Source organism: Macaca fascicularis, chromosome 16 (genome assembly GCF_037993035.2).
Source record: "Macaca fascicularis isolate 582-1 chromosome 16, T2T-MFA8v1.1".
NCBI classification, from domain to species: Eukaryota; Metazoa; Chordata; class Mammalia; order Primates; family Cercopithecidae; genus Macaca; species Macaca fascicularis.
This window is the reverse complement of record NC_088390.1, coordinates 65,057,746-65,073,334: the sequence shown is the minus strand read 5'-3', so window position 1 is coordinate 65,073,334 and position 15,589 is coordinate 65,057,746. Positions and strand designations below refer to the sequence as shown.

The 15,589-nt window shown below is 49.3% G+C and overlaps 1 pseudogene; it reads left to right on the top strand.

Moving 5' to 3' along the window:
- The first annotated feature begins 6,671 nt into the window (after positions 1-6,671).
- On the top strand, positions 6,672-6,871 carry LOC123569674 (small nucleolar RNA U3; annotated as a pseudogene).
- Positions 6,872-15,589: the final 8,718 nt, after the last annotated feature.

The following is a 15,589-nucleotide window of genomic DNA, read 5'->3' as shown; positions in this document are numbered from 1 at the left end:
CTTGAGCCACCGCGCCCGGCCGGAGCTAAGTTTCTTAATTTGCTGGGTAAGGTGAGGCTAAGGCATATTTCCAGTGACTAATCAACTAACCTCTTCTTTTTCTTTGGTCCTCTGTTGGGGACTCCTGCAGTGTTAGACAAGAACTTCTTACAGGTCTTTTCGTGGAGGGACCAGCAAGTGGTAGGTTTTTTTTTTTACTAATCTGACCCCTTTTACTCTGGTCTGTCTCCTAGCTTAAAGTTGTTGCTTATGTTTACTGGAGGGAGGGGCATGTATCTCTCTAGAGAGAATATTTATAGATGACCACTGAGATGTGATTTCAGCTGAAATCTGAAGAACAAGGTGCTAGCCAAGAGTGTTCAGATAGAGGGAACAGCAGGTGCTAAAGTCAGGTTGACAAGAGCTTGGGATGTTCAGGAACTGACAGAAGACAGGCGGTTGAAGCCTGCTGAGCAGGACGATAGAGAAGTAGGTGGAGCCAGGTGGTGCAGGACCTTACAGTTATCCTAGAGACTGGGTTATTTGGGACCATGGGCAGCCACGGGACTTGGTCTGATATCAGACAGTGGCAGCAGAAGCAAGGAGGCTGCTGGGTTAGGGGTTGGCACAGCAGTCTGGGTGGGACATGGTGGCAGAGAATCGGTTTCAGAGTTGACGGGACTTGATGCGCTGAATGTGAGGGCAAGGTGGTGAGGGACAGAGAGGAATGAAGGATGCCTTCTAGGTAGGTGGCAAACAATGGGAGAGGAAGAAGTTTGTGGAAGAATCTGGAATTTTTGAATTGCCATTTTGTCTTGCCCAGGAAACATTGAAGAGCAGATGGCAAATGGGCAACTGGATAACAAGCCTGGGCTTAGAGAAGCGTGGGATGGAGTTAGACATTCAGTGACTGTCATGTCACCTGTGAACTCTGAGAAGACAAGAGGTTGGGATCTCTGGCCACAGTGGGTAGATTTGCATCAGATAGGAGGGGCCCTTCTTCCCTGACAGGGCAGTGCTAGGAGGTGAGTCTGTAGATCTGTCAGGGAGGTAAGGGTAAGTGACTTCTTTTCTGGTGGCCCAGTTAACCTGAAGGGGGAATAGGGTAAGACTGTTGAGTGCCCTTTTAGAGATGTGTCCTCATGAATTTTGGGGGTAAACAGGCATCCATTGTGTGCCTCTGCCAATCATGTTGAGTGACCTTAGTGCAGACACAGAGAAGGTGAATAGTTGGGTACAGCCAGGTTGAGAGATGTGTCCAGTCTGTACTGTGGAGGGAGAGGGGAGTTGAACTGAGGATATTTATGAAAGGGAGTGAGTATAATTTGGGACCCTTCACTCTGTCACCAGGCTGCAGTGCAGTGGCATGATTACGGCTCACTGCAACCTCTGCCTTCACTCTTGTAAGTGTGTGCTGTCATCATGTACACTTCAGTTTTGTTCAGATGAGACTTTTCTGAAAGTGTCCTGCTGTTGCCCTTACGTACTGGCTCCAGGCAGGACATGTAGCCATGTAACTCAGCAGTCAGTGTGTCGACGGTGCAAACACAGGATGCTTCCCATGCTGGGGCTGGTATTGGAAGTTTAGAACAAATTTCCTAGTACTTAGTGATGCCAGAGATCTTAAGAGTTTATACAGTATAGTCCCGCCTCCCACTTTACATATCCCCTTTATAGCGTCCTCAGCAGACTGCCTCTACTTGAACTTCCATTGATGGGGTACTCATTACTCAAGGAGGCAACATGTGGCAGCTGTCCGTGCCCTTCTTGTCCTCCAGTGGCGGCTCACCGTTAGAACTAAGGCTAATGCTCAGGTGTCCTGCATGGTAGTCCCTCTTTCAGGGGTTTTTCTTTTGCTGGCAGCCCCTGGGTGAGGGGCACGGGCATTGCTAAATCAGCAAATGTGACTCAGAACTATCTTCTCCAGTCAGATGGCTTTTGAAGGAAGCTTTCCTAGTTCTTGAGTGTGGTCCCAGCACTGGACATGGTCTGTTAGCACACTGGGACCTTTTCCTGCAACCATTTACTGCGATGTTGGACACTATAGCAACTAGCTCCTTTTGGCAGATACATCACACTGTTGATTCAGTTTGATGTGATCAGCACAATCTGCCCAGACTTCTTCACAGAAGTAGCTATTATGCCAAGTCTTCTCCAGCTTGTGTAAGTAGATTTTAGATTCCTAAATACTGAATTTTACATTTATTGCTGTTAATTTTTTTTTTTCTGAGATGGAGTATCACTCTGTCACACAAGCTGGAGTGCACTGGTGCAATCTTAGCTCACTGCAACCTCCGCCTCCTGGGTTCAAGCGATTCTCCTGCTCAGCCTCCCGAGTAGCTGGAATTACAGGCATGCGCCACCACACCTAATTTTTGTGTTTTTCAGTAAAGACAGGGTTTCGCCATGTTGGCCAGGCTGGTCTCAAACTCCTGACCTCAAGTGATCCACCCACCTCGGCCTCCCAAAGTGCTGGGATTACAGGTGTGAGCCACCGTGCCCAGCCTGTTATTAAATATTTTTAACCAACAATTTTAACCTAAAAAGAGCTTTAAAAAAAATATTGATTCTATACCGCAATACACTAGTTGTCCATCCCAATGTTGTGTTATTTTTAATTTTGATAAACTGTCTTCTGTGTTTTCATCTTATCCAAAGGGATATCCTGAGAGATTTTAATAACATCCAGATTTACGATAGACATCTGGTAGCCCTATCAAAAAAGGAAATAAAGTCGTTTGAGTAAAATTTATTTATTTGTTTATTTATTTATTTATTTATTTTTTGAGACAGAATCTCGCCCTGTTGCCCAGGCTGGAGTGCAGTGGCCGGATCTCAGCTCACTGCAAGCTCCACCTCCCGGGTTTACGCCATTCTCCTGCCTCAGCCTCCCGAGTAGCTGGGACTACAGGCGCCCGCCACCTTGCCCAGCTAGTTTTTTTTGGTATTTTTTTAGTAGAGACGGGGTTTCACCGTGTTAGCCAGGATGGTCTCGATCTCCTGACCTCGTGATCTGCCCGTCTTGGCCTCCCAAAGTGCTGGGATTACAGGCTTGAGCCACCGCGCCCGGCTTATTTATTTTTGAGATGGAGTCTTGCTCTGTTGCCCAGGCTGGAGTGCAGTGGTGTTATCTCGGCTCACTGCAACCTCTGCCTCCCGGGTTCAAGCGATTCTTCTGCCTCAGCCTCCCAAGTAGCTGGGACTACAGGCACCCGCCACCACGCCCGGCTAATTTTTTTTGTATTTTTAGTAGAGACGGTGTTTCACCATGTTAGCCAGGATGGTCTTGATCTCCTGACCTTGTGATCCATCTTCCTCGGCCTCCCAAAGTGCTGGGATTTCAGGCATGAGCCACTGTGCCCGGCCTTATTTATTTTTTTTGAGACAGAGGCTTGCTCTGTCACCAGGCTGCAGTGCGGTGGCATGATTACGGCCTACTGCAACCTCTGCCTCCCAGGTTCAAGCAATTCCGCGGCCTTAGCCTCCCAAGTAGCTGGGACTACAGGTGCACACCGCCGCACCTGGCTAATTTTTTTTTTTTTTTTTGTATTTTAGTAGAGGCAGGGTTTCACCATGTTGCCCAGGCTGGTCTTGAACTCCTGAACTCAGGCAGTCTGCCCGCCTCGGCCTCCTAAAGTGCTAGAATTACAGGCGTGAGCCACCGCTCCCGCTCCTGGCTGTAAAACTTATTTTTAGTGAACTCATGTGGGCACCTAGTGGTCCTCATGTTTTAGGAAATTGCTCAGACATAATATGTTAAATGAGCCTGTTTTGAGTTTTGTGAACTGTTATGTGACTTGAAAATTGGAAATTTTGGCCTGGCGCAGTGGCTCACGCCTATAATCCCAGCACTTTGGGAGGCCGAGGCAGGCAGATCACGAGATCATGAGATCAAAACCATCCTGGCTAACACGGTGAAACCTTGTCTCTACTAAAAATACAAAAAAATTAGCAGGGCGTGGTGGTGGGTGCCTGTAGTACCAGCTACTCGGGAGACTGAGGCAGGAGAATGGTGTGAACCTGGGAGGTGGAGCTTGCAGTGAGCGGAGATGGCGCCACTGCACTCCAGCCTGGGCGACAGAGCGAGACTCCGTCTAAAAAAAAAAGAAAAAAGAAAATTGGAAATTTCGCTGAGCCCAAAGCTCTAGCAACTGTCTGTTGGCAATGTTTTCTTTTTTTTTTTTTTTTTGAGACGGAGTCTTGCTATGTCGCCCAGGCTGGAGTGCAGTGGCCGGATCTCAGCTCACTGCAAGCTCCGCCTCCCGGGTTCACGCCATTCTCCTGCCTCAGCCTCCCGAGTAGCTGGGACTACAGGCGCCCGCCACCTCGCCCGGCTAGTTTTTTGTATTTTTTAGTAGAGACAGGGTTTCACCGTGTTAGCCAGGATGGTCTCGATCTCCTGACCTCATGATCCGCCCGTCTTGGCCTCCCAAAGTGCTGGGATTACAGGCGTGAGCCACCGCGCCCGGCCGGCAATGTTTTCTTACAGATTATTGACAATGGTTCCTCAAGTTTTTTCCAGTATAATCTGCTTATACCAGATCATCTGAACTAATTCCGAGGGGCTTGAGATTAACCAGAGACTCAGACTCATGCCCTAGGTTGATAATAGGTCTGCTACTCTTCCCATTATAGGCATAATCTATGTTATTCACCCCTTTGCTCTTGTCTAGTAGATCTTGACTTTTTTTTTTTTTTTAAAAGACAAGGTCTCCCTCTGTCATCCAGGCTGGAGTGCTGTGGCGTGATCACAGCTTACTGCAGCCTCAACCTCTTGGGCTCAAGCAATCCTTCCACCCCACCTTCCTGAGTAGCCGGGATTACAGGCACATGCAACCATGCCCAGCTAATTTTTTTTTTGTATTTTTAGTAGAGACAGGGTTTCACCATGTTGGTCAGGCTGGTCTTGAACTCCTGATCTTGTGATCTGCTCGCCTCGGCCTCCCAAAATGCTGGGATTACAAGTGTGAGCCACCATGCCTGGAAATTTTTGGTATTTTATGTAGAGAGGAGGTTTCACCATGTTGCTCAGGAATTCACGACCAGCCTGGGTGACCTAGTGAGACCTCGTTTCTACAAAAAAAATTATTATTTTTTTGAGACAGAGTCTCGCTCTGTCGCCCAGGCTGGAGTGCAGTGACATGATCTCAGCTCACTGCAGCCTCTACCTCCTGGGTTGAGGTGATTCTCCTGCCTCAGCCTCCCCAGTAGCTGGGACTACAGGCGCACACCACCACACCTGGCTAATTTGTATTTTAGAGACAGCGTTTCACCATGTTAGCCAGGCTGGTCTTGAACTTCTGACCTCAGGTGGTCTGCCCACCTTGGCTTCCCAAGGTGCTTGGATTACAGGCATGAGCCACCACGCTCTGCCAAGCATGACTAGATTCTGTCAGGCCTGAGTTACGTCAGATTTTACTTCTGCCCCTAACTAGCAGTATGACTTGGAAACTTAACTGGCTTTGTCACACATTGGTTTCCTCGTCAGTAAAATTAGAGTCCCTGGTTGGGCACAGTGGCTCACGCCTGTAAATCCCAGCACTTTGGGAGGCTGAGGTGGGAGGATCAGTTGAGTCCAGGAATTCAAGAGCAGCCTGGGCAACACAGCAAAACCCCATCTCTACAAAAAATACAAAAATTAGCTGGGCTTGCTGGCACATACCTGTAGTCCCAGCTACTCAGGAGGCTGAGGTGGGAGGATCACCTGAGCCTGGGAGGTTGAGACTGTGGTGGCCTGTGATTGCACCACTGCACTTCAGCCTAGGGACAGAGTGAGATCTTGTCTCAAAAAAAAAAAAAAAAAAAAAAAAGAGTTCCTTTCCTCAGTTGAGGATTAAATGAAGCCTTTAATGAGATGCCTGGCCCTTCTGTGTGGCCATTACTATTCTCTTAAGAGTTCACTGGGCAGGGCTAGTGAGCACACTGGGAAACCTGGACAGGAGGTTTGGGCTCCTAGAGCAAGGCAGAGGTACTAGGCACAAATACTGTGTTCTGGGAGATGCTGGGCACAACTCAAATGCCAGGATGAAGTGTTTTGACCTTTGGCCTAGTGAGAAGAAAAAGCATTCCCTTCCTTTATGCCTAGACAAGACCTGGGTGAATTATAGATGATGGCAGATTTCTCAGGCAGGCAGTATAGAATGAAGGAGGAGACACCTGACTCCTACCCGAACTGAGGGAGGGCCCTTGGGCCTCAAGCTGCCATTCTCACAATACAGAGCAGGTTGTGGGTCTCCAGAAGGAAGTGAGGAAAGAGGCTGGGGGCGAGCCCTGCTTCCCTGGATGCAAGGCCATAAGGTGGGGATTTCCTAAGCCTGTCCCACATGCTCACCCCTGGGACTGTGGCTTCCCTGAGAGCTGGTCCTGCTGCTGCTCATAAGGGCAGGACTTTGGCAGGAGGCCAGACAGGCAGGCAACTAGAGCCCAGATTCTTTCCACTGCCATTTCTGGGCTGGGGCTGCACTCAGGTGCACTCGGGTGCAGGTGCTGCCAGGAACACAGGTGAGTGCATTGGACTTTCACGGCCTGAGGCCCTATCCTCAGTGCCTAGACAGGGCCAGGATCTTGTTGATGCTCTGACCTCTGGCAGAACGGGAGCTCCAGAAATGTTGGCTGCTTGAGAGCAATTGAATGCATGTTTGGGGGCCGGGGAAGGCAGAGTTTCTCCTGGGTCCCTCTAGACAGTCAGTGAGAAGCCTGTAGTCTCAGGGATCATTGCTGTAGTTACGAGATAAGCTTCTCTAAACATGCAGAGCAGTAGTAACTATGAGGAGGCACAGTCTCTCCTGACCGTGACTCTGGCTGTTGGTGTGGCTTTGCTGCAGCTGCCGTGTGCCACTGATGATCCTGCTCCTCTTCCTTCAGGAAAGTGGGAGAGAACAGCCTGAGTGGGGGTGAAAGTCAGTGAGCTGCAGTGTGGGATGGGAGGAAGGAGGTACAGAGGATTACAGGCCATCTTCCCTGATTGCTCCTCATCCAGCAGGAAGAAGGAATGAGAGGTGGTTAAGGGAGGAGGATCCGAATGCTGGGGTCGCAGGCCAAGAGGACTCTTGCCAGAAGCTTAGGTCACACTTAAAATCATGGGAGATAGAGACAGGGTGTCTTTGAGACGATGTTTGGGCACCCAGCAAATGGTGAGACCCCTGAATGGCATCTACTTGTGTTTTTCTCCCCTAGCATCATTGTGCTTGCCAGGGTCCCAGGCAGAGGAGTGAGGCCTGAAGGTCTCAGCAGCCATGAGTGCTTGATGCCATCCTCATCCTAGCCCTTCATGGAGCAAGGACGGGGTGGGTGTGGCCACACCTCCCTCACGATGGCTATAGTCATAGTGGTGGCATCAGTGTTTCTCACGAGTCTGGCGGCAGCATGCCCAATACCATGCACCTGCCCTATCTCAGGCAGCGTGGTGGACTGTGGGGGCCTCCACCTGCTCTGTCTCCCTTCCAGGCTGCCTGATGGAGTCTGGCTCCTGGAGCTGAGCCACAATAATCTCAGCCATCTGCCGGTTGGCACCTTCCAGGGCCTTTGGGGACTGCGGGTGTTGCTGCTTTCTCACAATATCCTGCGGGATCTGTCTGGTGGGGCCCTAGGGGGCCTGAGTTTCCTGGAGCAGCTGGACCTCAGCCACAACCAGCTGGCCTATCTGCCCCCAGACTTCTCAGCTACCCTGGGCTCTCTGCTCCGCCTGGACCTCTCTCACAACCTACTCACTTCCCTGGACCCCAGCAGCCTGTGGCGCCTGGGGAGCCTGGAGCAGCTCGACCTGAGCCACAACCAGCTGGCTGAACTGATCGCAGGGGTCTTTGGGGGCCTCTTCCGCCTACACTGGCTCTCGCTGGCTGGGAACCAGCTGCAGCGGGTGGAGGGTGCTGCCCTGGCGGTTATGCCAGGCTTGGAAGTCCTATCTCTAGCTGGGAATGACATCAGTGAGCTGGAGGCCGAGGTGTTTGCAACCTTAGGGGCACTGGGCCTTCTCTCCCTCGTGGGGAACCTACTGCAGCACCTGGAGTTCAAGGCAGTGGCAGGCATCCGGACAGCAGGCACGCGGCTGCTGTTGGCCGATAACCCCTGGACATGTGACTGTGACCTGCAGCGAGCCTTCGGAAAGCTGGGTCACCTGCGGCACTTGCGTGTGGTAGACCTGGGCAACCTGACCTGCGCTGGGCCTGAAAGGCTGTCAGGAGCAGTGCTGAGTGGTGTGGAGGCCCAGCTTTGCCTGGCTGAGACTGCCACTGTGCTGGGCATCACGGGCGCTGTGCTGCTCACGGTGGCTGTGGCTGTGTTGATGGCTGAGCACAAGCGCAGGCAGGGCCCGGAAGAAGCCGGGGAGCTGGGGAGCTTTCTGGAGAGGTGAGGGGTGCTGCAGAGCAAGGTCAAGGCAGCTGGAGGAGGGAGAGCAGAGGAAGGTGTGAGAGAGGAAAAGGGAAGTTCCTCAGAAGTCTGTGGAGCTCAATTGTCTGTGGAAAAGTTGAGGAAACACTTTTCCTCAGTTGTCTGAGGAAAAGTTAAATATTAAATTTGAACTCAGTTGAACATGGACACAAACAATGGTCACGGAATGGGCTGTGTGAGCCCCTTGAGGCATTCATCCAGCACTGTTTCGGAGAAATCTCTATTTCAATCTATTCCTATATGTTAGTTATTGAAAAACAATAGACACTCGCAAAAACGAGTTGACCTTTTTGTGTTCCTTGAGCCTGGTCACAAAGGGCCCTCGTGACTGGAGCTCATGCCAAACAACTCGTTACAAAAAGAGCGAGGGTCCTAGACTGTGCCGAATCTTCATGAGACCTCTCCTCGTCTGTGCACGGACGAGTGGCTGACTCTGGAGCCCAGGCCATTGCTTCCCAGACTGGTGGTGAATCCTCCGTAGTCTGGTGAGTGTAAATGTATGTATCTCTTTTCCCTTCTCCCCTTCCCGTTGCAATTTGCTTATTGTATCATTTGCTTATTATATTAATTTGCTTATGTCATTCGCTGATTATATCTGCATTGCCATTTACATCGGATAAAGCTAGTTTACCCTTAAAGGTATTGTGTGTGTGTGCCTTTTCTTCTCCCCTCGTGCATCTCTCACACGGAACATTTTTGGTGTCACGAACAGAATCTGAAAGAAACTGCAAGGACCGGGCTGGGAGCTCAGAGACTTCCCATATCCAGGGATGGGAACTCCCCCAGTTCTTCCCTGTGGCCATTGAGTTGTCCAAGGGAATTGGCCTTTGTGAAAATTGGGAATCTAAATTAGTGCAATTTGAACCTTTGTGCGTGAAGTGCTTCAGGGAATCCCAGTTGGTAAAAGGGACGCTGAGGGAATTTCCCTGCGTGGATGGTGCTTGCTTACTGCTTATAAGTTAATGTGCCAAGATAGGGACTAGCTGCTACAGGAGAAATGTAAGCTGGAAAAGGAAAATGCTAATCTGACTTCCAGACTGGTCTTGGCCCAATGCCAGGCCTATGTCTTCACTGATCAGGCTCAAAGCTATCAGCCTATTGATGAAAAAATCATCTGTCTGAGTGGCCCAGTCAGTGTAAAACTGAAGCAGTCAGCCAGGGTTTGGAGCAGGTAAAAACCCAGCTCCTATCTCAAGGATGGAAAATTAATCCTAGTAAAATTCAAGGACCTGCACAAACTGTAAAATTCCTTGGCATCCTATGGAATAAGGGAAATAATCAATTTTACCAAAGGCTAAGGCTAGAATACTAGAATTTGCAACCCCTACTACTAAAAAGGAAGCCCAGAAATTGGCTTGTTTGGATTCTGGAAACGTCATATTCCCCATTTGGGTAACATTTTACAACCTCTGCATGCAGTCCTTAGAAAACGCTATGACTTTCCCTGGGGAGAGAAAGAGACCATGGCTTTAGAACAAGCTAAACAAGCAGTGAAACTGGCACTAGATCTATGGCCCATACGGGATGGCCCAGTAGAACTGCAAGTAACTGTCCTAAATCAACATGCTAATTGGAGCCTTAGGCAGAAACAAGATGGGAAGATGGTATCTTTGGAGTTTTGGACCCGGAAGCTGCCAGAGGCCAGCAAAGCTTATATCCCTTTCAAGAGGCAATTGTTAGCTTGCTGTTAGGCTTTGCTGGAAAGGGAGCACCTCTGCTTCAACCATGATGTCTTTATGATTATGACTTGGGTCATGAGTTTTCCCAGAACTCACCGGTTCTGATGAAGGAAGCTCTGCTGGGAGCAGCCAGCTGGCTGAATTGGTAGCCGTCCTCGAAGCTCTTCAGGAGGAGGCCAGAGGGATTTGTCACTTGTATACCAACTTTTGGTCAGTAGCAAACAGTCTCACTACTAGGATGCCCCAATGGCAACGAAACAAATGGTTAATTGGGAATAAAGAGGTTTGGGGAAAACAATACTGTGAAGATACCTGAATCCTGGAGCACACTACCATTATCACTGTTTGCCATGTTGGTGCTCATGCGTCTCTGCTTTCTCTTGACAGACTATTCAATCAGCAGGCAGATCAATAGGCCAAAATTTCCACCATAACTGCAAACTTGAATGCGGATGAATGGATTACAGCACGGTCAAGCCTTGCAATGAGAGGCATAGTAATGTATGGTGGTATAACTGATAGTGATTACTGGTGAGAGTCAAAGGTCATTTTATACAATACCACTCCAGATTCTTTTGCTATAAAACCGCAGATGCGGGTTGCTCAATTGTTAGTGGTACCTTGTCAACAATTAACCCCCGAGGAAATTTCTGCCCCAACAGAAACAACATATAGAATGGAGACTTCAGGTCCACCAGAGTGGGGAACTTAAATCCTGGAGCCAAAATATGGGTACAATGTCCATCATATCCTGCCCCTAAGACTGGTGACCTTGTAGCTATTGGAGCCGAATATGAAGGCATAGTACAATTTCCTAAAGATGAAAAACCATATCATGTTCCCCTCCATTTTTGTTATTACAGAGAATAGCCTGTCTGCTAGTAATCAGCACCTGGGTCACCATGGCTGAGGCCGAGAATGAGTTCATCAACTGGGTAGCCACTGCCGCAACAGAAGCCAACTGCAGTCAGTGCTGGCTATGTGTCGGGTTGCCAGAGGCTGCTGGGAATGGGCTACCTTGGAGGATTGTCCCTGCTAACATTTCTGAATGGATATGCCAATACCAATGGGAGTGGGGTAACACTTGGTTTTGTTTTGTTTTGTTTTGCTTTTTTGAGCCGAAGCCTCTCTCTGCCGCCCAGGCTGGAGTGCAGTGGCACGATCTTGGCTCAGTGCAACCTCCACCTCCTGGGTTCAAGTGATTCTCCTGCCTCAGCCTCCCAAGTAGCTGGGACTATAGGCACACACCGCCACGCCCAGCTAACTTTTTGTATTTTCAGTACAGACGGGGTTTCACCGTGTTGCCCAGGCTGGTGTCAAACTCCTGAACTCAGGTGATCCGCCGGCCTCGGCCTCCCAAAGTGCTAGGATTGTAGGCATGAGCCACCGCGCCCGGCCCGGGATAACACTTGTAATCCAACCTGGACTTCTTTTAACCAAACAGTCCATTTTTGCCCAAGCCCAAACAAAACACAGCACCTTTGTTACTTAAATTACACATTACAGCGATACAATTATAGTAGAACTCTTCCTGTTCCCTGGGGGGCCCTCTAGGTATGTGAATCCTACAGGTGGTGATACCTGCCCCCACATTGGATGGGGAAACACACTTGTGGGTGGTCATTAATTCCATTCACCATCCGGGATAATATTCCCCTCCCCAGTAATCTAGATGCTTACAAACATTGCTGGTTACGAATGCGCCGGACTCTGTGGTGACGGTACCCTATCACAGTATTCTCCCCTGCCGCCGGTACAACCCTGCTTCAGCAACAAATTAAAATATTCAGCTTACATGTAGAAAAAGCTCTTAATGATAGTAGCATGGAACTTATGTTGTTATCAGATAAATGTGCTCAGCTGTGTACTGTCGTGTTGCAAAGTCAAATGGCATCAGGTTTGCTTACCGCAGCCCAAGGAAAGGTTTGCTCCTTACCGCATACTGAATGTTATGTGTACATCCCTGAAATTCTCAAAATATGACTCTCCTTGCAAAGCCATGGGGGGTGTGGTTTTTATTTATTATGCTTTTTTATTTTGAGATGGGATCTCGCTCTGCCACCCAGGCTGGAGTGCAGTGGCATGATCTTGGCTCACTGCAACCTCTGACACCGAGATTTACGCCATTCTCCTGCCTCAGCTTCCTAAGTAGTTTGGACTACAGGCGCATACCACCACGCCCAGCTAATTTTTTGTACTTTTAGTAGAGATGGGGTTTTGCCGTGTTAGCCAGGATGGTCTTGATCTCCTGACGTTGTGATCTGCCCACCTCGGTCTCCCAAAGTGCTGGGATTACAGGCGTAAGCCACTGCGCCTGGCTAATTATGCTTTTCATTCTCCTGTGCTTACCCTGTATCTGTAATCTATATCAACTGTGCCTTCCCTATGTATCCCTAGGAGTATTTTCCTATAATTGAGTATCAAATTGAGGCCGAATGTGGAGGAAAAGTTAAATATTAAATTTGAACTCAGTTGAACATGGACACAAACAATGGTCACCAAGTCCCGGAACGGGTTGTGTGAGCTCCTCGAGGCATTCATCCAGCGCTGTTTCGGAGAAATCTCTATTTCAATCTATTCCGATATGTCAGTTATTGAAAAACAACAGACAATCACAAAAACAAGTTGATCTTTTTATGTTCCTTGAGCCTGGTCACAAAGGGCCCTCGTGCCTGGACCTCATGCCAAACAACTCATTACAAAAGAGCTAGGGTCCTAGACTGTGCTGAAGCTTCATGAGACCTCTCCTCGTCTGTGCAAGGATGAGTGGCCGACTCGAGGTCATTCACTTCCCAGTCTGGTAGCAAATCCTCCATAGTCTGGTGAGTGTAACTATATATATATCTGTTTTCCCTTCTCCCCTTCCCACTGCAACTTGCTTATTATATCATTTGCTTACTATATCTGCATTGACATTTATGTGGGATAAAGCTTCTTTACCCTTAAAGGTATTGTATGTGTGCCTTTTCTTCTCCCCACGTGTCTCCCGCACAGAACACCAGGCAGGGGTAGGAGTAACTGAGGGTGGGGGGACCACAGGAACAAATGGCTGTGTTCATTTCTCAGGGGCCAGGCCACCCACCCATCCTCCTCTTCTGGCCTGATAGGATGCCAGCATCTGTCCCAGCCCTAGAAATGAGGATTTGGCCCCAGGTCCTTCCCTTCTCAGTATCCCTCTGGAAAAAAGAAAGAGCAGGAAAAGGTAGAGAGGGACTTCAGCCCAGAGAAGGGGCGCAGTGGGTAACAAGGCAAGCTTCCTCAATCCAATCTTCCCCTCTCCCTCACACAAATCCCTGGCCACTGCCGCTGGAGACTTGATTGGAAACTGCTTGCTAAGGTTATGATGGGAGGGTGGGGCATTGTGCCTATAGGGACAACCCAGGCAGACTCCTAGGACTATTTTATGGACATGTTGTACACATCCTGTACTGGTTCTCCTCAACACTTTAGGGCTGTACACCTCGGCCATCTGAAACACGGAGAGGTGAGGAGACTGGAAGAATAAAACCAATTAGAAAGTTGATTCTGTACTATGTGCCTGTATTGTGGTAAAGGAAATTTGTTTTGTATGGTTGTCACTGGTGGGCAGAGACAGACAAAATTACCTTTAACTCAGACTTTTTCTCATTCCCCTTGCCTAGAGACCTCCTCACCCTCCAACATACATGTATACAATCTCATTCCCTAGGTCTTTGCATCTATGTACTCCTCTCTCGTGTTCTTTTACTTTTTAGAGATGGGGTCTTGCTTTGTCACCCAGGGTGGAGTGCAATAGTGCACTCATAGCTCACTGCAGCCTCAAATTCCTCGAGGAATCCTCTTGCCTCAGCCTCCTGAGTAGCTGGATTACAGATGAGAGCCACCGTGCTTGGCTTCTCATGGTCTTTCTGATTTACCCAGACCTTATCCTAGTGACTGTGTTTATTTATGAGACAGAGTCTTGCTCTGTCATCCAGGCTGGAGTGCAGTGGTACGAACTCGACTCACTGCAACCACCTTCTCCCAGGCTCAAGCGATCCTCCTCTCAGCCTCCTGAATAGCTGGGATCACAGGCTCCCGCCACCACGCCCAGCTAATTTTTAGTAGAGATGGGGTTTTGCCATGTTGGCCAGGCTTGTCTCGAACTCCTGGCCTCAAGTGATCCACCCGTGCCTCTGCCTCCCAAAGTTCTGGGATTATAGGTGTGAGCCACCATGCCAGACCCTAGTGACTGATTTAAAATGAAATGTGAAAAGAGGTTTTATTGTCCACCTGGCTGGTTGGGGATTTTTTTTTTTTTTTGAGACAGAGTTTCACTCTTGTTGCCCAGAATGGAGTGGAATGGCGCGAATTTGGCTCACTCCAACCTCCGCCTCCTGGATTCAATCAATTCTCCTGCCTCTCAGCCTCCCAAGTAGCTGGGATTACACGTGCCTCCCACCATGCCTAGCTTTTTTTTTTTTTGAGATGGAGTCTCACCTTGTTGCCCAGGCTGGAATGCAGTAGCACAATCTCGGCTCACTGCAACCTCTGCCTCCTGGGTTCAAGCGATTCTCCTGTCTCAGCCTCCTGAGTAGCTGGGATTACAGGCATGCGCCACCGCACCTGGCTTTTTTTTTTTTTTTTTTTTTTTTTTTAAGATGAGTCTCGCTCTGTCGCCCAGGCTGGAGTGCAGTGGCACGATCTTGGCTCACTGCAAGTTCCGCCTCCCTGCCTATTCACCTGCCTCAGCCTCCCAAGTAGCTGGGACTACAGGCACCTGCCACCAAGCCCGGCTAATTTTTTTGTATTTTTAGTACAGATGGGGTTTCACCATGTTAGCCAGGATGGTCTCGATCTCCTGACCTCATGATCCTCACCTCCCAAAGTGCTGGGATTATAGGCGTAAGCCACCGCGCCCGGCCTAATTTTTTTTTATCTTTAGTAGAGATGGGTTTTCACCATGTTGGCCATGCTGGTCTCGAACTCGTGACCTCAGGTGATCCACCATCCCCTAGGTCTCCCAAAGTGCTGGGATAATAGGCGTGAGCCAACACACCCTACCTGGTGGCAATTTTTTTTTTTTTGAGACAGAGTTTCGATCTATTGCCCAGGCTGGAGTGCAGTGGCGCTATCTCAGCTCACTGCAAGCTCTGCCGCCCGGATTCACACCATTCTCCTGCCTCAGCCTCCTGAGTAGCTGGGACTACAGGCGCCCGTAGTAGCTGGGATTACAGCCATCACGTCTGGCTAATTTTTGTATTTTTAGTAGAGACAGGGTTTCACTATCTTGGCCAGGCTGGTCTTGAACTCCTGACCTTGTGATCCACCTGCCTCGGCCTCTTAAAGTGCTGGGATCACAGGCGTGAACCACCGTGCCCATTCCAACACCTTTTCATCTATCTGTACAACACATATTTCCTGAGGGCATCCTGTATACTAGACCCTGAGGACGTACAGATGGTTCCCAGCATTGGAGTTTTCAACTTTACATTGGTGCAAAAGCAGATCTGCATTCAGTGGAAACTGTATTTCTCTTGCAATGCTGGGCAGTGTCAGCGAGCCACAGCTTCCAGTCAGCC